The sequence below is a fragment of the Monodelphis domestica genome, chromosome 2 (genome assembly GCF_027887165.1).
Source record: "Monodelphis domestica isolate mMonDom1 chromosome 2, mMonDom1.pri, whole genome shotgun sequence".
In the NCBI taxonomy this organism is placed as follows: domain Eukaryota; kingdom Metazoa; phylum Chordata; class Mammalia; order Didelphimorphia; family Didelphidae; genus Monodelphis; species Monodelphis domestica.
Window position 1 is genome coordinate 9,309,926 of NC_077228.1, and position 22,693 is coordinate 9,332,618.

The 22,693-nt window shown below is 53.3% G+C and overlaps 1 protein-coding gene across 3 annotated transcripts in view; it reads left to right on the forward strand.

Annotated features, from left to right (window-relative positions):
- GNG12 (G protein subunit gamma 12) overlaps positions 1-22,693 on the forward strand; it is a 313,983-nt gene that overhangs the window by 207,681 nt on the left and 83,609 nt on the right. The window contains exon 1 of one of the 3 annotated variants that reach the window (XM_007480417.2): positions 1,370-1,510. The exons of 1 other annotated variant lie outside the window; for it this stretch is intronic. The gene's annotated coding sequence lies outside the window, so the exon portion shown is untranslated. Of the gene's footprint in view, positions 1-1,369; positions 1,536-22,693 lie in introns of those variants that run through there. One more of the 3 variants, XM_056814963.1, reaches the window with a different exon arrangement.

Here is a 22,693-nt window from a genome sequence, read left to right on the forward strand (position 1 = left end):
GAGCAGGGCGAGAGAGGTCCATGGCATGCTCCCCAGCTGGTGCCTGGAGTCGCACTCGGCCCACCGTGCCACTCTGTGGGACACAGGACAGGTGACTGACTCGGAAGCCTTCCAGGGCACATCTCTGCTTCTTTGGGGCAATCAGGGCCCTTTTCTGGAGATCCCCTTAGGGAAAGGACGCCTCTCTGGCTCATCCCCCCCAGGAGCTCCCAGCTGTCCCTTCTCTCCTCTCAGGCCCCTGAAACACCAGCCAAGAAAAGGCAGGGGGTCCCAGTTCCAGGAGTCCACAGCATTCAAAGGGGCTCTGGGCCAAAGATGGGGTATAGAACCCCCAGCATCTGCCCTCTGCCCCTTCTAGCCTACAGGAGCAGCAGCATCTGTGTGGAAAAGCACAGGGTGGCGGTTCAGTCACTCCTGTGTGACCCCTGTGGGGGTTTTCTGGGCAAAGATACTGGAGCGGTTTGCCATTTGACAGATGAGGAAACTGAGGCAAGCAGGATGAAAGTGACTTGGCCAGGGTCACAGAGCTAGGAAGTGTCTGAGGCCAGAATAAATGGAGGGGAGCACCGCAGGAGCAGCTGGGAGTGCTGGAGGGTTCCAGGAGGCAGATGGAGGTGGCAAGAGGTACAAAGATCCCAGAAGGGAGATGGAGGAATGGCAAGAAGGCAGGAATGAAAATAGCCGGAAAGCCGGGCTGGACAAAGCTCAGGGGAGGGAGAGCCAGGCTCAGAGAGGGCAGATTCTGGGTTCAAATGTGGCCTCAGACGCGTCCTAGTGGGGTGACCCTGGGCCAGATGGGCTGGAGTGAGGGGCTCAAGGGGGGAGTTTGTATTGGATCCCAGACAGATGTTTGGGGTTCCCTCTGGGCACTGCTGCCTCCCTGGTTCTGCCCAAACGTTGGCCAAAGCAAACCCAGCGGGTCAGATCCTGCATCCCTACTATGTGGGGGCCCCACTTTCCAGGAAGGCCCCCCAGGACCCCCGAGTATTACAGAATCCACTGCTTGGCTCAGCGCCCAGCCCCAGCAGGGCCCCGAGCGGATCTTCCGCGCCCTAGGTCGGGCCAAACATCTGGAGGCAGCCCCAGAGAAAGGTCAGTCCACACCGGGGTGGATCAGGAGCTGCCCCCCCCCAAAAGCCGGGAAGAGCCTTCCTTGGGGGCCCGCAGGGCTCCCCGCCCCCCTCGACCACTTGTGCCCAGCCCGAAGTGGTGCAGACTTCTCGCTGGGCCAGCTCCGGGTGCCAGGGCGCGCACTGGGCACGGGCTCTGCAGCCGAGCGGGGGAGGGAGAGGAGGAGGAGGGAGGGAGGGAGCCTTGGGGGCAAGTGAGCCTGGGCCAAGCTGCTGCTAAGCCCGGCGCCGCCGCCGCCACTGCTCCGCCCGTCTGTCCGTGCGCCCCGCCTCCCCCAGAGCTAGGCGGAGCCGGGGACCCGGAGGAGCAGGAGGAGAGGTCGGAGCAGTCTCTGGTCGCCCAGAGACACAGAGTCCCTCGGCAGCTGCTGCGGCGAGAGGTGAGCGAGGCCGCCCTGGCCCGGGGTACGTGGTGGACACCCTCGCGGCCGGCGGAGCGCAGGGCGCGGCACAGGGCAGAGATTTTGGGGGGCGGCGGCGCCGCCGAATCCTGGGGCGGAGGGGAGATGGAAGGAGGGAGGGAAAGAAGGAAGGAAGGAAGGAAGGAAGGCAGGCAGGCAGGCAGGCATGAGTGGCCGGGAGGGCGGAGACTGGCCTCGCGCACAGGGCGCCCCCAGACCGAGGCCAGGAGAGGGCGTGCTTGCGCCCCGGGCGCGGGAGCTGAGGAAGGGGCGCTTGGCCGGGGCTTCGAGCCTGGGGGAGGGGGCGCCTAGGCCTGGGGGAGCCCTCCCACCCTAGCCGGGTGTGCCTGGTTTGGGGGATGGGGAGGAGAAGGAGAAACGCTGCCTTATTCCTGCCTGCCCTGGGCACGTCCTCCACGAGGATGCCCCCCAAGCCCTGGCCCGGCCTCTGGGAGTGGGATTCAGCGCCAGGAGGGCGCTGCCTTCTCCTCGGGGGTCGCGGGAGGACCACTTTGCGGAGAAGCGAGATTGGCGTAGAGCGCCTCTGGGGAGTGCCACGCCCCTCTCGCTTTCGCGCCCCCCCTCTCCCGCAGCCCCCCCCCCCCCCCAGCTGGGAAGGAGTGTACCCGGGCATAGCGGGCACCCAGGTGGAGCATCCGGGGACAGAGCTCGGGCTGGCGTGGGAAAAGCCAGGCCTGGGGAAGTGGGTGGTGGTGGTAAGGGCCAGCCACGGACACCGGAACCCAGGACTTCCCACGCACCGCAGGATCCGAGCGGAGGCGGGGGTGGGGGGGAGGGAAGGAGAGGAGGCCACGCGTGTTCTCTCCGACCATCTGGAGGCGGTGGCGTGGAGAAAGCCCATGCCTGACTTGATGAAAGGGAGGCTGCTGTGCTTCCCTTTCCAATCCGAAGCCTGGCCAGAGGTGCGGGGCCCAGTGGGCGATGGAGGGCCAGGAAGCTTTCAATTTCTCCGGGGCACATTTCCCCCAGCTGGCTCTGCCCGGCCCTCCTGCCTTACGCTGAGCCTTGCCGCGGCTGCCTGCCTGGGAAGCTTCCTGAGATCATTCATAAAATTCTCCCGAGGAGGAAGGGGAAGTGTTGCTTTCACTTGTGATTTTCCCGGGTGTAACTTTAGACATTTCCCCAGCTGCGAGGTGAAACTGACGAGCCGGCCCTGCCCTGCCCTTTTTACGAAGAGCTCCTCTGACAGTGGCCGGGCTGGGCTGCTCCTCTTCCCAAAGGGGCTCAGCTCCTCTCATTCTTGCCCTGGAGGGAATCGAGATAAGGAAAAGCCAGAAAGGGGGTGGGGGCGGGGATGGGGTGGGGGCGTCTTTTCCCCTTCCACATTCCCTGGTCTGTTACATGGCGGCCTGGCCGTGGGAAAGACACTTGGAATTTGTTGGACAGTCAGACGTGTGGAGTTGGATAAACTTTTCAGGATTCGCTTCCTTCCCATCATTTACTCCCTTCTCCCCACCTCCTGCCTTTGGGGACAGGCTGTTTACATTTCCTGGCGCAGCTCTGGCCCAGACTGACTATATTGTCTATAATGAATCTTTTTGGAGGTTGCCAGAAGGCCAGATCTCCCCGGTGTCTCTGCTCCCCCCTTCACTCCTATTTGAAAGAGTACTTTCTTGGCTCTGGGTGGGAAAAGTGCATTAACCTCCACCAGCACCCTCTTCAAAATACTCGTGTCCTCTCCTTGCAAGTGTTTAATCACGATCTCAGGGAAGGAGCTCATTCATGGAGCCAGGTAGGAAGGCCTGGCGTGTGTGTGCGCGCGTGTGTGTGTGTGTGTGTGTGTGTGTGTGTGTGTGTGTGTGTGTGTGTGTGTGTGGTGTGCCTGCGCCCACTGCACTGCTCTCTGGAAACCCATCCATCCGTCATTCAAAACGGACAAAAAGCAGCTGAATTCAGACGACAGTCCCAGCCAGCCCCCCCCCCAGCCCCCAGGAGGGCTGCTGTGTGCGGACATTCACAAATGGGGCTTCCCAGCCAGAAGCAGAGCAATAAAGAAAGCTGGACCCGGCTGGGGCTGCGTACATTGGGGTGACCTTGGGCACGTGACATCAGTCCCCCACCAGGGATGAAGCACCTACTGTGTGCGCAGGGCCGCAGAGAAGATCCTGGTTCTTGGGGAGCCCCGCCCCTTGTGACTGGACAAATTGGCCAGAATGGGGTGGGCTTTGTGGAGAGGGTGGCCTGAGGGCGGGGCTTCTCTTCCTCTGGGTCTGGGGCTCCCCGCCCCCCTCCTGCCTGTCTCCCCCTCCACAGCCAATCTGTTGATTTCACCTTTGCACCATGTCTCCATTCTGCTCTTTTCTCCTCGGATACTGCCACCCCTCTGATGCAGGCCCTCATTAAATCATGCCTGGACTATTGTCACAGCCCGCCCATGCGGTGGGCCCTCCCCACTCGCATCCAGGCTGATTTCCCCAAGGAAGGTCTCCTCCTGCCACCTCACATTCAGCTGCCGCTGCTGCAGAGCAGAGCCTGAATCCCCTGGCAGGCAGGCAGGGCCCCTCCCACCCCGCCAGGCTCCCCCTGAAGCCTCCTCCAGGAAGCCTTCCCCAGCCCTCCATCCAGCCTTTCCTCCCCTCTGGAGCTCCAGGGCAGGGACTCTCTTCTGTCTCTGTGGAACCCCCTGAGCCTGGGCAGAAGAGGAGCCTAATCAGTGTTCATTGACTGACTGACTTGGGAGAAGTTAGGGAGGAAGAAGAGAATTCCACCCCTGGGGATGACCACAGCCAATGAGGCTGACTTGCCCTTGGGCTAGATTTGAACCCTGGTCTTCCCCCCACTACTTGGAGGCTCCCGAATAAGTCTGATGTTGCCCAGTGGTGACGTGTGGGCTTGTGTTTCTTCACAAGGGCCTCTGTGGACAAGGTGACCTTGGGCGAGTCACCCTCAGCCTTAGTTTCCCCATCTGTAAAATGGGGAAACCTTGAGAGGAGCCCCCCCAGCCCTTTGCAAACCCTGGTGTGCTGGGTCCTTGTTTCTATTCTTATTCATCCATTTTGCTGGGATGCCATTTTGATTCTCATTCATATCTGAATGAATGAATGAATGAATGAATGAATGAATCTGGTTTTTGTCCAGGACTGAGAATGGACCAGGATAAAGGGGCCGAAAGGGGGGCCGAGGGCAGGTCCTAAGGGGGGGAAGACCTGGGGATCAGGGAAGGGGCCTTTGGGAGGGTGCGGTAGGAAATGGCTGCCTGGTGCCTGCCCTCCTCTCCTCTCCTGGCTGAGTACGTGGGTCTGAGAAGCACCTCTTCATCTGCGGCTGTGTGGCCGGCACCAGAATGGCACCCCTGCCCTGTGGGAGCCAACGGACGGCCTCCGGCAGGGGAAGGAGGAGAGCTGGTCTGGGGAGAGCAGGCGAGCCAGCTGAGCCCTCCCGAGAAGGGAGAATTTGAGCTGGTGGCCCGTGGGGGGAGGGGGGGCTCAGCACATTCCAGCCCGAGGGGGATGGCCAAGGCCACGCCAGAGGTAGATGGAGATGAGCTAGACGTGGCCGGTGGCGGCTGCATGTTTTTGGTAAAGATCTGCAAAGCCAGAGAGGGAAGAGCTTCTGTGTTCCGCCCGAGCTTCTCTGGCTGCTGCTCCCCGAGATAATAGGGGAGACGCAGGACTCCATTAGGCAGCCCGTGTCCCCTGGGCCCGCACAGTCCTGGAATGGAGCCGGTGCTTGATCCGTGCTTCAGGTCAGAGCAGGGCGCTGAGGCTTTGCCACTCGCCGGCCTGATGGGGCATTTGAGAGCCTTTTCCTTCCCCGTTTGAAGGCAGGCCTCCGCCTTCACGTTTGCTTTAGCCCACGCCGGCCTTCCACGTGTGCCTGCTGGCATCTCCGGGGCCCAGAGAGGCTTGAAGGCCTCCTGCTGGGTAGGGTTTGTCCAGTTTGGAGCTGCCTCTCAGCCGGAGAAGAGGGAGGACCATTTCAGAGCGTTCGCTGCCCCGTGTAGCAGGGAATTCCCCATGAGATTCCCCCCGGAGTGGGGGCGCTCATGAGCGCGGGCCTTGGGGCGCAGGGAAGGAAGCAGGCCAAGCCACCCCGCGCCTACCCCTGCCTCAGAGGGCTCTGGCATCGCGGCGGCACTTGGAAGAGGCCAGGTGCTGCTTCAGAGGCGAGAACACCAGAACCGGGTTCTAATCCTGTCTCTGATGGTTACTAGTTATCAGACCACAGGCAGATCATGATTCTTCAGGGTTTTTTCCGATGTATGCTGGAGGGCACTAGAGTCAGGAAGACCTGGGTTCAAGGCCTGCCTCACACGCTAACTGGTCGTGTGACCCTAGGGAAGTCATTTCCCCTCTCTCTCCTTAGTTTCCCTATCTGTTAAAATGAAGGGGGTGGACTTGATGGCTGCTGAGGTTACTTCTAGCTCTAAATCCAGGATCCTATAGCCTCCTGGAACCTCAGTTTCCTGATCTGTCCAAAGGAGGGGATGATGCCTCCTGGTCTCGGGCCCCTTCCAGCCTTCAATCGACGAGACCGCTCTGTGCCTCTGTTTCCTCATCTGTCCAAAGGAGGGCCTGACGGTCTCGAGGGTCCCTTGAAGCCTTCAATCTGTGATCTTCAATGCAGTTTCCAATGGCCTGACTTAGTTAATGAAATCAGTCCATTTATTGGAATCAAAGACTGTAGAAGAGACTCCCATCTGTAATCTCAGATTACAGATGGAGAAACTGAGGCCCAAATTGATCCAGACTGCAGTCGCTTTCATAGCCACTGACCTTTCCTTTGCATTATTTCCAGAAATGTCAAGAGCGTTGTTTAAGGGAGCCATTTTGAAACTGCTGGGGGACTCGTGTCATCCTAATTAATCCCAGCATGAGAAAGGAAGTCGTGGCTTTGGGGACGTATGAATGATTCCTGAGTGCCCAACGCTATTCAGAGGGCCTCTCGGGGACCCAAGCAGGAATTTAATTAGCTTAGACTCCTACGAGTCAGCAGTGGCCCAGACCTTCCTTAGACATAGCCCAGCCTCTCACTCTTCCCATGGGGCCCAGAGAGTGGAGGGAGAGGCAGAACCCGAACCCAAGGCCTCGTGCCTGCCATAGTGTCCCAGACCCTTCCACAGAGAGAAGATGCTCTCGGCTCTTACTGCTTCTGAGCTTCCCAGTTAGTCTGTGATGCCCGAACAGCCAGCGCAGGGCTGGGTTTTTAGGGAAGAAGGAAAACCTGTCGGGAGCCCTGTTTCTCTGTGATGGATTCTTTCCCTTCTTCATGGGTCGGGAACGTCACTGGTGCCCGCCGGATTCGAACCCGTTTTTATTTCTCAAAAGAAATGAGAGAAATCAGAACCCAGGAGAGAGTTGTCTTGAGCAGGACGGTGGCTTTCTGAGAGAAGCGACTGCTCGAGATCAGGAGGGGAACAAACTCGGTGCCGAAGGGGAGCTCATTTGTTGGATTGAACATCCAGTGACAATCGCTAGTAATCCCAGAGCACCTACTGTGTGCCAGAGCGCTTGATAGTTATTCCCTCAATCTTGGGACGATAAAGGCTCTCCGCTGCCCTGCCAGGGAAGGGCCTGATGGCTCTGAATGCAGATTTGGCAGCCCATTCTCCACTTTCTCCTTTGAGTGTTTCTTGAATGTGTGATGCGTGTCTTCTTTCACAACATGACAGATATGGAAATCCGTGTTGCATGATGGCACACGTATGACTTAGAGTGCCTGCTGCCCTGGGCAGGAGGGAGGCGGGGACTTTGGATCACTCCGAGTCAGAAAACGAACGTAGAAATAGTTTCTGTATTCAATGGGGGGGGGGGGGGAGATACAAAAAAGGATTCATTTATCTCGCTCGATCCTCATAACCCCAGGAGGTGGGTGCTATCATTATCTCCATTTTACAGAAGAGAAAATGGAGGTAAAAGCTACTAAGCATCTGAGGTCAAATTTGAACTCGGGTCTTCCCGTCTAGTCCCATCACTCTACACACACTGAATCATTTAGCTGCCATATTTTAGTCCTATTTTTATTGATTTGGTTTGACAATATGTTGGGGGGTTTTGTCACTTTAGTTCCCAAACAGGCACCTCCCCCTGCCCGCTAAGCTACCCCTTGTAATAAAGAAAGAGAAAAATACATAATCCATCAGTCATGTCTGAAAGTAGAAACAGTATCCCTCACCCACCCATTCCACAGCCTTTGGCTACAAGTTTCCCATTCTCTCTCTCTGTCTGTCTCTCTGTCTCTCTGCCTCTCTCTCTCTGTCTCTCTGCCTCTCTCTGTCTCTCTGCCTCTCTCTCTCTGTCTCTCTGTCTCTCTTTCTGTCTCTGTCTCTGTCTCTCTCTCTCTCTCTGTCTCTCTGCCTCTCTCTCTGTCTCTCTGTCTCTGTCTCTCTGCCTCTCTCTCTCTCTCTGTCTCTCTGTCTCTCTCTCTGTCTCTTTCTCTCTGTCTCTGTCGCTGTCTCTTTATTCTCTCTCTCTCTCCCTACCTCCCTCCCTGTCTCTGTCTCTGTCTCTCTCTCTCTGTCTGTCTCTCTGTCTCTCTGCCTCTCTCTCTGTCTCTCTGTCTCTGTCTCTGTCTCTCTGCCTCTCTCTGTCTCTCTGTCTCTCTGTCTCTCTGTCTCTGTCTCTCTCTCCCTCTGTCTCTCTGTCTCTGTCTCTGTCTCTTTACTCTCTCTCTCTCTCCCTCCCTCTCTGCTTCCTGCTTTCCTTCAAGCCTCCACTGGGCCAGCCATTGGCACAATGGATAGAGTGCCAGGATCTGGGTTCAAATCTGATGTATATACTTCCTAGCAGTATGACTCTGGGCAAGTCACTTAACCCCCTTTGCTCTTCAATCTTAGTGTTTTTAAAGTAAAGGGACTTTAAAAAAGAAAATAAAACAGCACTTTCCAAATGAGGCCTTTCTTAATTCCTCTTCATTCAAGTGCCTTCTCTCTTCATTTCATCTTCTCTTTCTATGTGCCTTATTGAACAGCCCAGAGAATAATAGTAATAATAGCCTCCATTTATAAAATCACTTTCTTTTCATTACTTTCTACCTATCCTGGAGATGCCTGTTTGTATACATGAAAAAAAAAAAACTTCCCTTCTGGCTTAGAATCACTGCTGTGTATTGGTTCCAAGCAGAAGAGGAATATGGGCTAGACAGTTGGGGTTAAGTGACTTGCACAGGGTCACACAGCCAGAAGGTGTCTAAGGTCAGATTTGAACCCAGGACCTCCCATCTCCAGGCAAGGCTCTGTATCTCCTGAACCCCGCCCCCATTTGTTTCCTTGCTGTTTCCCCCTTAGAATGCAAGTTCCTCGAGGGCAGCCTTTGCCTTTCTTTGGGTCCCCAGCACTTAGCAGTGTCTGGCACAAAGTAGGTGCTTTAATGAACCCTAATTGACAATCTGCAACAATTCCTTGAGGTAGGTGCTTGACAGACACCAGGCCCAGCTCTGGGGATACAAAGAAAAGCAAATAGAGAAATATAGAAAATCTGCCGACATCAAGTGATCCGTTTGCTTAAGGATTAACCGTAAAATTCCTTTTAAATAATGGTTTCCCGCTAGCATTGACAATGAAGTTTCTATTCGGTGTCGTGGCCACTGAGGCTAGGGACAGAGGCTGGAAATTTCATTGGGAAAGGTGAAGCCACAATAAAATAAGACAACATTCGTTTGGGCTTTTCTAAGCCCACATGCAGCCCCCTGGGATCCGTTTCCATTTGAATTTGGCTTAGCAGTGAAGGGACTTGCCCAGGGTCACACCACCAACAGTCTGCGTCAGAACTCCTGGAGTGGAAAGATGAAAAAGAAACAGGCCTTGCTTTGCTTTACAAGGAGCTCTCTGTCTACTGGGGGAAAACATGCACAGAAAACAATAAATACTAAACCATATAAAATTTGGGTGGAGGAAGACAGAAGCCAACGACTAGGGGCATGGGGGCCTGGTCTGGGGGGTGGAACCTGGACTGAAGACCCTGCAGGTAAGGTGGGAGGCCATGCCGGCCGCCCTCAGAGCCGACTGCGGACACTGGGCTAATGCCTAGTTTAGAGGGAGGTCCGTGTCCAGTTCAGTCACTGACATCTTAGTTAGGCAGATCCAGGATGATGCTCGGGTCTCTGGCCCAGGATTCCCTCGTAGGCTTTGCTATTTTCAGCCCAACGGTCTGCATACCCGGCAGTATTCAGGGGAAGAGCTCACCTTTACTGTCGCTGCCCTTGTTTCCCCTCCTGCTGGCTCTCCCCCCCCTTGGGTACTGGACCCAGCCCACCCATGGGCCCAGCATGTTGGCTTGCTCCTCTTCTTGGACTTGACCCTTCGTTTCTTTGACCCTTGTTTCCTGCCCTCCCCTCCTGCTTGGACCATCATCATTAGAATGTCCGGAAGGGAAGGGGCCTCAGAAGTTACCTGGTCTTGGACACCTTTGTCCAGTTGCATGTAAGATGAAACAAAAGATTATGGAAAGAGATTGTAACCTGATCTCAGTTCATTCAGGTAACAAACATTTAGAAAGCCCTTACTATGTGCCAGGTACTGTGCTATGAAGCAATTTTACAAACATGATTTCATAGCTGATCCTCATAACCACCCTGGGAGGTGGGTGCTTTTATTATCCCCCAATTTACAGTTGAGGAAACTGAGGCAAACAGGATTGTCTAGCTAGGAAGTAGTAGCCAGCTGGGTGGTACAATAGATAGGGTTCTGGGACTGGAGTCAGGAAGACCTCGGTTCAAATCCAGCCTCAGATATGTGTGAGCCTGAGGAAGTTACTGTAACTCTGCTTGCCTCAGTTTTATCAACTATAGATTGGGAAGTAATAATAGCCTCTACCTCCCAGGGTGCTTGTGAGGATCAAATGAGATCATATTTTTAAAATGCTTAGCATAGTGCTAGGTACATAATATGCACTTTATAAATGCTTATGCCCTTCCCCTCCCAGGTGTTGGAGGTTTGAACTCAGGTCTTCCAGACTCCAGGGCCAGCATTCTAGACACTGTACTACCTAGTTTTTTACCCCCTAGAAAGGGAAACATACAGGAGACATAGAAACAGCTCGAAGATATAGATTAGGCGGTCTAACAGGGAAGTAATATTAGAGAGGAGGTCTTAGCAGTAACAAGGACCCAGAAAGGCCTCTTGTAGGTCAGTTTCAGCTGAATCTTGAAGGAAGCAGAGAAGACAAAAGATGTAGGAAAGAGAGGAAAGAATTCCAGGCATGGGGAACAGCCAGTGAAAAATGTGTAATGGCCAGGAGGCCAAGGTCATTGGACTGAAGCATACACAAGGGGAAGAGAAGTATAAGACTAGAAAGATAAAAGGGGGACAAGTTATGAAGGACTTTTAATTTCCAGCAGAGCCTTTTGTATTTGATGCTGAGGGAGATAAGAAGCCCCTGGAGTTTATTGAGTACAAATGTGACCTGACCAGAATTGTTTTAGGAAAATTACTTTGGTGGCTGAATGGAGGATGGACTGGAGTGGGAGGTTCCGGCCAGGCTGACCCACCCAGCTACTGCAGTAGTCCAGATGTGAGGTGATAAGGACCTGTACAAAGTCAGGACTGTCATAAGAGAGAAGGGAGAGATGCTGCAGAGGTGAAATTCACAAAAGATATTGTCGCTGTGAAATTGAGAGACAGGACAGAGATAAAATCCTCAAGACAAGTTACTGTGGTGAAATTAATGAGATGAGATGGTGAGTTGCATGGATGAAATCTACAACAGATGTGGAGGTGAAATTTATAAGATAAGCAAATCTTGCAGAGGTGAAATTGATGAGAGATGTTGCACAGGTGAAATCTATAAGATTTTGCACAGATGAAAGCTATAATATGTTGCACAGGTGAAATCTGCAAGGTGCAGAAGTGAAAGCATGAAGAGATGAAATTGACAAGCCTTGTCAACATTGGGTAGGTGAAGGGGGGGGGGGGGAGAAGATCCTGAAGAATCCAGTATGACTTCTGGATGGCAACCCTGAGGAACTGTGAGGATGGTGATTCCTTCAACAGTAATAGGGCAGTTGGAAAGAGAGAAGGGTAATTAACTCTGTGAACTTGGGCAAGTTACTTAATCTCCCCAGGCCTCAGTTTCTTCATCTATAAAATAAGATCATAACAATAGTACTGCCCACTTCACAGGGTTGTTCTAAGGAAAGTGTTCTGTAAATTTTAAAGCACTATATAAATATGAGTAGTTGTTTTGTTAACATTATTATATGAGGCAATTGACATTTGCTATCCTTGCATCTGTGTGGCCCAGTCTTGATGCAAACAGTGGATTTCATTGGCCTTTTCTTCTAGATTAAGTCATTTTTGAATACAGATCCTCAAGAATGTTCTAATACAAACTCAGATGAGAATGTAATCAATATTCTAAGATGAAAAGATGCGTCACTGCTGAATGGGGGGGGGGGTAAGGTCTGATGCCAGCTGTTAATGTAGGATTTATAAATAGGTTTCATACAATAGTATTAAACTGGCCATTTTCCAAAGCTATTACCATGATCACCTTCAAGACTAGAATTTTTTCTCAAAAAGAGAATGAGAAAATATCTTATAAATAAACCTGATGAGTTTTGCAGTAAAAAGAAATCAGCATTGAGACATCTCTTCCACCTAGCTTCTCTCAGTGTACGTGTCCTCTCTTTGGCTAGTACATATCACATGCTAAAGAATTCAATTAATCAAACAGGTATTAAGTGCTTAGTGTGTCATTAGTTTCTGGAGATACAAATGAAAAAAATAAATAAACCAGTCCTTGCCTTCAAGAAGCTTGCTTGCTACTTGGGCTGGGTATGGAGGGGGAGGGAAGCAATAGTACAATGTTACACAGATAAGTAGATACTAAATGTATACAAAGTAATTTCAGGAGGAAGAAAGTATGACAGCCGGGAGGATCAGGAAAGGTCTTGTACAGGAGGTGGTATCCGACTTGGGCTTTGGAGGAAGTGAGGGATGCCAAGAAACCGAGTAAGTGCATTCCAGGCGTGGGAGCTTTCTCGTACAAGAGGTGGGAGATGTCTGGGAAAGAGCCAGCCAACCAATCGCATCAGACCAGAAAGTATATGATGGGGATGAAAATGAAATACAATAGAAAGCTTAGTGGGAGCTGCCACATGGAGAATTCATTCAAAATGCCAGCCTGAAGATTCTTCCCCAGCTCCGTGTTCTAGAGACAGTAGGGAGCTACTGAAGGTGTTCAAGTAGGGGAATGGCATTGGCAGGTCTGTGTGGCTGCGTGGAACAGGGAGGCCAGTGAGGAGGCTGCAATAAGCCAGACAAGCTGATATGGAGCTGACAGAGGGCAGTACCTGTGAGAGGAGAGAAGAGGACATGAGTGAGAGATGCTGCCAGAATCAGAACCAGTAAGACTTGGCCACTGATTGGTGGAGGGAATTGAGGGAGCTCTTCGGCCCTTTTTCCCACTAAATTTGATTTCCAGAAAAGATTTCTGTTTGTTGTTTTCTTTCATTTAAATGACCTGCTTTATTTCCAACCTTAGACAGCCTGGTGGCCACCTTGCTCCCTAGGGGTTCATCACACTGGTCCTGAACCCAGACCTGATCAGCTTCCTTGTTGTTCAGTTAGGTCCAACTCTTCATGCCCCCTTCTGAGGTTTTCTTGGCAAAGATACTGGAATCATTTGCCATTTCCTTCTCCAACTCATTTTACAGATGAGGAAACTGAGGCAAGCAGGGTTAAGTAACTTGCTCAGGGTCACTCTACCAGTGAGTATTCAAAGTCAGATTTGAACTCAAGTCTCCCCGGCTCCAAGCCCAGTGCTCTATCCACTGCACCACCCAGCTGCCCTTACTAGACTTCTGCCTCCCCAGCAGCAGGGGTTTCAGGCATGCAGTACCATGCTTGGCTTCTCACCAGGTTGTTGCCAAGATGAGTTTCATCATCACGTGTCATCGTCAGAGCCAGAGCTGCCACGTTAGGACACGTGCTGACAATGCTGAAGTGAGTTGTCTGTCTTCTTGTACTGTGGTGTTTCTGGAGTGATTGTGTTCATGGAAAATTCGCTTTTTTCAAATGAGCTTCATCAGGGGAGTAATGAGGAATGGCCAGGCCGGTGGATGGCCCGAGGCAGCCTCGTGGATTTTCATTTTCCAGAAATTCACGCAGAGAATTATCAGCAAAAACTGAGTAGAGTGGACCCGTGGACCAACAGTAGTGGCCTCAGTGGGACCTCAGTGGTGCAGCTGGATGCTCAAGGCTTTGAAAGATCTGTCAGCTCATCTGGGTAGGTTTTCCCTGGCCCAAAAGAGACCTTCACGGGTAGTTGTGCCCAAACACTCATCGTTCTGTAAAAGCCATTGGAGCAGGGAGGGGGGCCTCTGACAACAGAGCCAGGGCTTGTTGCTGCCCCCCCCAAGGCCATTCAAGGGTCCTCTAGGCCTTGTGATTGGTTGTTGGAGCTCTTGAGCTTTCAGGGTTGCTGTGATGATCATCACTGGGGAGGAGACACCCCTTCTCCTTCCATCGACGAAGTGGGGACCGCGAGCGAAATAATAATGGCAGTGCTTGAAGGTTTGCAAAACACTACATATTGATACTCCCCAGAGCCCTGGGATGTGGGTGTTCTGGTTATCCCTGTTTCATAAATGAAAAAAGGAGGCAGACAGCTTAAGTGACTTTCCTAGGGTCACACAGCTGGTAAATGTCTGGGGCAGGATTTGCACCCAAGGCCACCGTGTAGCCAATGTGCCATCTTGGAGTGCCAGACACCGTTAATGGTTGGTGAATTCTTTTTTCCTGCTTTGTTACAGAGAAGTGGGGAGATTGGTCCTCCAAAGTGAAAGTGAAAGTCCTCAGAACTAAAATCCCAGCTCAGGGTCAAGGTTGCATGGCCCCAGGAGATGGCTGAGTAGTGGTGTTAGTGGTGATTGGGCTAAGAAAGAGAAACATGGGGGAAAGGCATCTGGAAATATCAGTGATTACTGCGGTGCCAGCCTAGAGCAGCAGGGTCCCCGGGTCCTCTGGTTTGGCCCCTTCATATTAATGAGGAGCCAGAAAGTGAAGGGGTTGGCTTCCATGAGGACACAGGAACAGAGGCAGAATCTGAACTCAGGTCCAGGATTTTCCCATTGGACAATGTTGCCTTCCACCCAGACTGGGCACCAAACCAGTCAACTGTTTAGAAGGCAGCCGGGCGCCTCCCAATACCAGTGATGCCCACCTTGGCAAGAGGCTAACGCTGCCCTTGGCTTGGGGGATAGAAAACCTGTTGACGTTAACCCTAGAGCTGAAATGCAGCTAAAGCGTGGATTTCTGAAATGGAAATCGAGCCCATTTGGGTACCATTTCTCCTTGGATTCCACTAATGAGCTGGGTTTGGGTTTTTGGAACGCCTGCAAACACGCTCAGAGCCCCCAGCCTTGAAAAACCCTCTTCACTGAAGTGCTGCTCCCTTCTGTCTCTCCTACCTGTCACTGTAGAACACTCAGAATCCTCTGTGCTCCCTGCCTTCTCCTCCCGCCCCCTCCCACTGCCCAGGGCCTGGCACGTTGGCTCCTGCCCCTGCCCTTTGGCCAAGCCTGCTCTGTCTCTCCGGGCTCACCAGCCATCTCCTGGCTGCTAAAAGCAAGAGCCTTTTGTCTACCCTCATTCTCTCCAATGGAGCTGCCTTGTTGGACCAGCTGACCACTCCCTCCTCATTGATATTCTTCCCTTCTTGGTTTCCATGACACTGTTCTCTCTACCTGTCTGAACACTCCATTTCAGTCTCTTTTGGTGGATTATTATCTGATTCCTACCCACTAAGTGCAAATGCACCCCAAAGCTCAGGCGTGGATCTGTTTTCTCTCTCTCCCTCCCCCTTCCTCTCTCTCCCTCTCCCTTTCTCCTCTCTCTCTTCCTCCCCCCTCTCTTCCTTTCTCTCTCTCCCTCCCCCTCCTTTCTTCTCTCTCTCCTTCCCCCTCCCTTTTCTCTCTCCCTCTCCCTTTCTCCTTCTCTCTCCCTCTCCCTTTCTCTTTCCTTCTCTCTCTCTGTCTCTTTCTCTCCCTTCCTCCCTCCCCTTTCCCTTCCTCTCTCTCCCTCCCCTCCCCTCTCTCTCCCTCTCCCTTTCTCTTTCCTTCTCTCTGTCTTTGTTTCTCTCTCTCCCTTTCTCTTTCCTTCTCTCTGTCTTTGTTTCTCTCTCCCTTTCTCCTTTTCTCCATCTCTCTCTTCCCCCTCCCTCTCCCTCTCCCTTTCTCTTTCTCTCCCTCCCTCTCCATCTCCCTGTCTTTTTGTCTTTTCTCTCCCCCCTCTTCATTCTCTCTCTCTTCTCTTTCTCCCTCCGTCCTTCCCTTTCCATCCGCCCCCCACCCTGGTGATCTCATCTGCTCTGATGGATTCAATTATCACCTCTCTAATCCCAGCCCTGTATATCCAGCCCTAATCCTATGCAGCCATGTTGAAGGTGAAGACAAGATGTCGAGGCTACATGATTCCTCTCTTCCTTTTGGCCCAGCTGTCATGTGGAGAAGGGATTAGACTTGTTCTGCTTGGCTCCCTAGGGTGGAAGCCAGGGGCAGAAATCCCAAAGAGGCTGGTTCAGCCTTGGGGTCAGAATTAGAGCCGCCCCATCGCTGGAGATCTCGAACCCGAGACCAGCCTGCCCTGTTACCAGTCTGCTCTATTATCCCCGGCTGCCGGGGTCGCTGCCACTTCTCGGCTCCTGGGGCTCTAATCTCCAGGCTCCCTGCTGGACGTCACCTGGATGACTGCATGAACTCTACGGGCCCCAAACCGCCCCTTAGCTTTCTCCTCCTGCTGTACCTCCTCCAGTTTTCCCGGCATCTGTTGAGGGCCCTACCAATAACAACAACAACAATCGCTCCTATTTCCAGAGTCTTTACTAGGTGCCAGGCTCTCTGCTAAGTGCTTTACAAGTATCAGCTCATTGGATCCTCACAGCAACCTTGGGAAGTAGTTTGCCCTGAGCAGAATGGAGGCTCTTCGAGGGAAGGGATGCTCTCCTTTGGGCATCCTCCGGCTCTCGGGCAGAGCCTGGCACACGGTGGCTCGGCGGGTCCTGTTTGCTCCTTGAATCCTGGCTCGTCCAGTTGTCAAGCCCATGATTAGTCCTTGTCCTTGGCCAAATCGGGGAGCCTCCCTTGGCCTCAGTTTCCTCGCTGGGAAACAAGCGTTGGATTAGGACAGGAGAGAACCTGAGTAAACCTTCCAGCCAGACTCTCTCAAGGACAGCAGGAGGAGAGCAGCTTTCAGATTCCCCCCACTGGAGGATTAAGGCAGGGAGCCTGCCCAGGAGGAGTCTGGGGGGCGGGTGGGGGCAGGGAAAGTGCCACCCTCGGGTCTCTGGAGGTCCGTGGTGTAGAGGAAGGTTTGGGCTTGTTCTGCTCGGCCCCAGAGGGCACAGCTCGGAGCAGCTGGGGAGGAGGAGTTTCCAAGAGGCAGGTTTCAGTTCCGTGTTCCAGTCTCGCCCAGAAGCCTTTGAGCAGCTTCTCAGATAAGCCAAAGAGAGGATGCTCGTGGAGCTGTGGCCGCCGAGATTCTCGGACCCGAGTTTATTTCCGTACCAGAGAAAAGAAGCGAGAGCCAGTTCAGTGCCAGGGACGGGTTCTTAGGATGGGAGGTGGAGGCGAGCCAGCCCTGACCGTGCCCCGGGGCTCCCAGGCTCCCAGAAGCCGGGACAACAGGACAAACAGAGAGTCCGACGGTAGTGAGAAGACAGCCGTGGCTTGGAGGTTAGGTAGTCTCCAAGGTCCATTCTGGAGTTTTGTGAGGGTTGGCAGGAAAACAAAGGTGGCTTGCATCTTGGCACTGCTTTGTATTCTATCCAGTTCCTAATACTCATAACAGCGAATGTTTAGATAGCACCTACTATGTGCCAGGCACCGTGCTAAGCATTTCACAATTCTTATCTCATTTGATTCTCTCAGCAACCCTGGTAGCTGCTCTGATTATTCCTCATTTTGCAAATAAGGTAACTGAGGCAAACAGGGGTAGTGACTTTCCCAGGGTCACATGCTAATACATGTCAGGCTGGATTTGAACTCAGGTCTTCCCGACCTGTTCACTGACTCATGTTTGATCTGCTGTGCCACTCAGCTGTTGTCTGAACAAAACCACATTTCAAGAGACAAAAATAAAGCATGTCCTCAAGGAGTGTGGGGTGCTACAGCCCAGATCCAGATGAGAAGTCACTGTACATGCAAAGTAATATCAGGAGGGAGCTAGAGAGGCCCCAGGAGAGCAGGGTGGGACCCAGGCCATGCTCTGGGGGCTGCGATGAAGGACCCGTATTCCAGGCAGGCAGGACAGGCACATGAGGAGGACTGGAGCCTGCTGCCTGCTCGCTGGGCTGTCGCCTTTCAGGAAAGGGAACATTAGAAAAGAGCGCAGGGATGGCAAGTGGGAGCCCCAGTGGTGAGTCGGTCAGTGAACATTTGTTGAGGCGCTCCACTAAGCACTGTGGACCCAGATGAAAACAGGAGACAGCGAGTGCCTCCCTTCCAGGAGATCACAGAGGCGGCAGGCAGGCAAGCTAGGCAGAGGGAGAATGGGCAGTCCTGGAGAAGAGGAAACAGGAAGAGAGGCCAGTGGTCAAAGCCAAGGAGGAGGAACATTCCAAGCACGGGGCACCACTGGGGAGAATGTCCAGAGCCCAGGGATGGAGGATCGCATTCTGAGAATGGCCAAAAGTGTACGAAAGAGAGTGAGGGGGGAGGAGGCCAGACACTGAGCAGCCTTAATGGCCAAGCAGAGAGACCGAGAGGTAGCTCAATGGAGAGCCAGTCCTAGAGAGGAGAGGTCCTGGGTTCACATCTGGCCTCAGGCAACTTCCTGGCTGTGTGACCCTGGGCAAGTCACTTATACGCAGTACCTGTCCCCGTCTGCTCTTCTACCTTTACTGTTACCCAGGATGAGGGCTTAAGAAAAAGCCAAGCAGGGGGCAGCTGGGTGGCTCAGTGGATTGAGAGCCAGGCCTAGAGATGGGAGGTCCTAGGTTCAAATCTGGCCTCAGACACTTCCCAGCTGTGTGACCCTGGGCAAGTCACTTAACCCCCATTGCCTAGCCCTTGCCACTCTTCTGCCTTGGAGCCAATACACAGTATTGACTCCAAGACGGAAGGGAAGGGTTTAAAAAAAGAAAAGGAAAAGAAAAAGCCAAGCAGAGGATTTCTCTTTGGTCCTGGGATGAAAAGGGAGCCACTAGGGTGAGGGTTTCGAATCCACCCGTCAGCATGGATCTGTGTTTTAGGGGTGTGCGGTTGGCCGGTGAGTGGAGGAAGAATTGGGGAGAGCAGACCTGAGCCAGAGCAGCCAGTTAGGAAGCATTGCAATAGCCCAAGTGACAATACTGTGTATCCTTTTCAAGGAAGAAAAGCAGTAAGGGCTAGGCAATGAGGGTTAAGTGACTTGTCCAGGGTCACACAGCTAGAGAGTGTCTGAGGTCAGATTTGAACCCAGGACCTCCCCTCTCTAAGCCTGTTCTAAATCCCCTGAGCCAACTAGCTGCTCCCAGAGTGATGCTTTTAAACATATCAAATACATAGAATCAGAGCAGAAACCAATGATGAGCCTGTGGCAGTGGAGAGAAGGGCCGGGTGAGAGAGGGCTTAGAGAGGGAGGGTGGGCAACAGAAGAGGCAGCCATCACCCCGATGGTGCGAAGCCAGCTGGCCGGAGTTAGGCTGGTGCCTGCGGTAGGATGAGGAGAGGCTGGAGAGAGGGATGGACTTGGGGAGGAGTGGCGATTGGGTCCACATTGGAGCAGTGTGTGGTGCGCCATCTTGTCTGTTGTGATGTAAGCCCTGCTCAGCTGGCCGGGCCCTTAATCTCTTTGGCAGGGCTGTGATCTTTATTACCTGGGCGAGGTTGGGCATGAGCTGGCGTGGCTCGAAGGGCCGTGCCCTCTGGCCACCATTCTTAACTCAGGTAATATGAGAGGAATTTCCCACAGGGTCTTGTGGTTGAACGCAGGAGGGTGGAAGGCAAGGAACTTCCTGATGCCTTGCTAAGAGTCACAGGGCCTGGGTTCCAATCCATCCGTGCTGCCCTTCTGGGGCCGAGAGTCAGGTAAGTAGGTTGGACTAGGTGAGGGCTTCTTAACCTTGTGTCTTGGACCCCTTGGACTTTCTAGGGGAGCTTGCTTTTTATTCCTTTAGATCCTCCCCTTCCATCTTTGAATCAATACTGTGTATCCTTTTCAAGGAAGAAAAGCAGTAAGGGCTAGGCAATGAGGGTTAAGTGACTTGTCCAGGGTCACACAGCTAGAGAGTGTCTGAGGTCAGATTTGAACCCAGGACCTCCCCTCTCTAAGCCTGTTCTAAATCCCCTGAGCCAACTAGCTGCTCCCAGAGTGATGCTTTTAAACATATCAAATACATAGAATCAGAGCAGAAACCAATGATATGGAAGTCATCATCCAAATAATTCTTTTTTAAGAAGCCGAGTTCGTAGACCCTGCGTTATTGGCCCCGGATCAGATGATGTCTCGGGTTTTAGAGCTCCTTCTCTGTTCATTCTCTTCCTCCTGTCCATGTTCCGGGGGTTGCTGGTGTTCTGAGGCTTTTTGGTGCCATCGCTTGGCCTTGGCCATTCTGGGGTCCGCATGCTGCCAGCCCGAGCTCCAGGGTCACTCGGGCCCCCGACATTCTCGGGCCTTCGGTTCCCCATCCGTGTTCTGAGGTCCCCCTCAGCCTCTCCCACTCTTCTCCTCGGGGTTCCCGGCCTCTTCTCCCTCCGACATTCTCTGACTCACCCAAACAGTGCCGAGCTACTTCCTACCTCGGAGCCGATGCCCACGTTGAGTCCCCGTTCGGTGGACGACCCGGTTAGTCTTTGATGTGCCTCAGTGAGCTCATCCCTACAGTGGGCATAGTGAGCAGAGGGACTCATTGCTCTGAGGTCAGAGCAGCCTCCCCAGCGACACAGCGTGCCCTCAAATGGTCCTGAGCCTTTCTCTCAAAAATAGAGTCTCCCTCCTCCAGCCCATCGCTGGGGGGCCTCTGAGGGGGGGAAACGGGGACATCTGTCCCGTGAGCCACTCGCAGAGAGCCAGGGTGGAAGGAAACCTGGGTCCAACCTCCTCAGCAGGAGCGGAGAGGCTGGGGGCCCCGTGGGGTGGGGGAGAGGCTTCTCCGAGCCAGAGCCAGGATGACCCCCATCATCAGGAGCCCCAAGTGAAGCTGGGAGGGATGCAGATGGCCCCTCTGTGGTCCTTGGGAGCAACTCGATCAGCAGCTTCTTGATCATCTGGAGGGAGGCTGGATGCCGCCAGAAGAGAAGAAAGAAGGGCCCTTCCTAGTGGGGACCGAACCATTTAGCACCCCGAGAGGGCTCGGGGTCTAAGAAGAGAGTCCTTTGGGGGGCTCCTTAATGTCTCCTCATGCACACAGATGAATGAATAAATGAAAGGGCAGAAACACACGTTAATGAACAATTTACTGTTTCCAGGCAGCTCAGTGGCTTAGTAGAGAATCAGGCCTGGAGATGGAAGGTCCTGGGTTCAAATCTGACCTCAGATACTTCCTTGCTGTGTGACCCTGGGCAAGTCACTGAACCCCCATTGCCTCACCCTTACTGCTCTTCTGCCTTGCAACTAATACTCAGTACGGATTCTAAGACAGAAGGGAAGGGTGTGAAAAAACAAACAGCTTCCAGTTTCACTGTGCCAGGTGCTGGGGCAGAGGCAAAAATGGAACCTTCTGTTAGGGGAGAAGCCCCGGACCCAGATCCACAGCAGCGCATTGAGCAGCAAAGCACCCACCAGGACGTTTCTGGGTCCCTGCCAAGAGAGAAGCCTACACAGGCGAGCCCAGACAGACAGTCACAGATCAATTGAGACCCATTCGAAGACCATCAAACTGCAGCCAAGAGGGGCCTCCCAAGCCATTCCTCCTCCTCATCTTCCTCGTAAGGACACTGAGATCCAAGGGGTATGCGGGGCCCCTGGGGCCACGGAGCTAGAACGGGGCCCCATAGGAGCTTACTAAATGGTTACTGATTGGTCAGGCGGTCTAGTCCAACCCATTCATTGCTAAGAGGAGGAAACTGAGGTTTAGGACATTATTAGGTGACTTACCCAAGATGACATGGGTAAGGCCTATCCTAGGTGGGATTTGAAGCCAGACCCTAACCCCAGAGCCAGAGTAAAAGTGCTAGTTATAGACCCTGTCCCACAAGGGTCCCCCTCCCTCTGTCTGTCTCTCTCATGCTCTCTTTGTCTTCCTCTCTCTACAACTCTTTGTCTCTCTTTGTTTCTCCATCTCTCTGTTTTTGTCTCTCTCTTTGTTTCTCTGTCTCTGCCTGTCTCTCTTTTCTGTCTCTCTCCATCTCTCTGTCTCTGTCTGTCTCTTTTTTGTCTCTCTCCATCTCTCTGTCTCTGTCTCTTTTTTCTGTCTCTCATGCTCTCTTTGTCTTCCTCTCTCTCCAACTCTGTCTCTGTCTGTCTGTCTGTCTGTCTTTGTTTCTTTCTCTCTCTCTCCATCTCTCTGTCTGTCTGTCTCTCTGTCTGTCTGTGTCTCCCCCCCCCCCATTTCCCCCCTCCCTGAAGCCCTGGAATCTCTCTGTGAGTGAACAAGCAGCCGCTCGTGAGAACTGAGAGTGAAAGTGGCTGGGGAATTTTTATGGCCTCAAACTGGATAAAAATACACACAGGAAACATGCAGAAAACAGGCAAATGGGAGGGCGATGGCGGCAGGGCTCGCCAATCCCAGCCGCCTCCTGCAGCCCCCTCGTCTCCCCAGCTCGTTGCCGGCTTGAGGAGGTTTCTGTTTGTGATAAAAACAAGGACCCACCTGCGCCGGCCCGGGTGCTTCCGAGGCGCTGCTCCCTTGCGTCCTCTGACAGCCGTCCCAGGAGCCCCTCCGTGTGGCTCCCGCCGGCTCCAGGCAGGCCTCAATGGGCTCTTTATTAGGGCCCCGCCCTTGTTAAATAGGGCCTTGCAGCCAAGCAGAACTTTCCTTGTGCCATCCAGAGCTGTTCCGAGATGGCCCCCAGCGGCCGGCTCCTCGTTACCCTGGCAGAGAAGGCGGGAGGAAATGTAGGCGAAATACTGAAAAAGGGAGGAAGCCAAGGCTTCTCAGCAGCAAAGAATGGGGCAGCTTTGGGTCAGAAAGAGCCACGTTCAGATCCTGCCTCAGACCCTTCCTAGTGGTCAACGGGACCCCTTTAGCCTCAGCCTGCCTCCATCTCTTCATTCATAAAATGGCGTGGGAGGCAGCCGGCCCCGAGATGGGAGTCCTGGGTTCCAGTCTGGCTGATGGGAGTCCT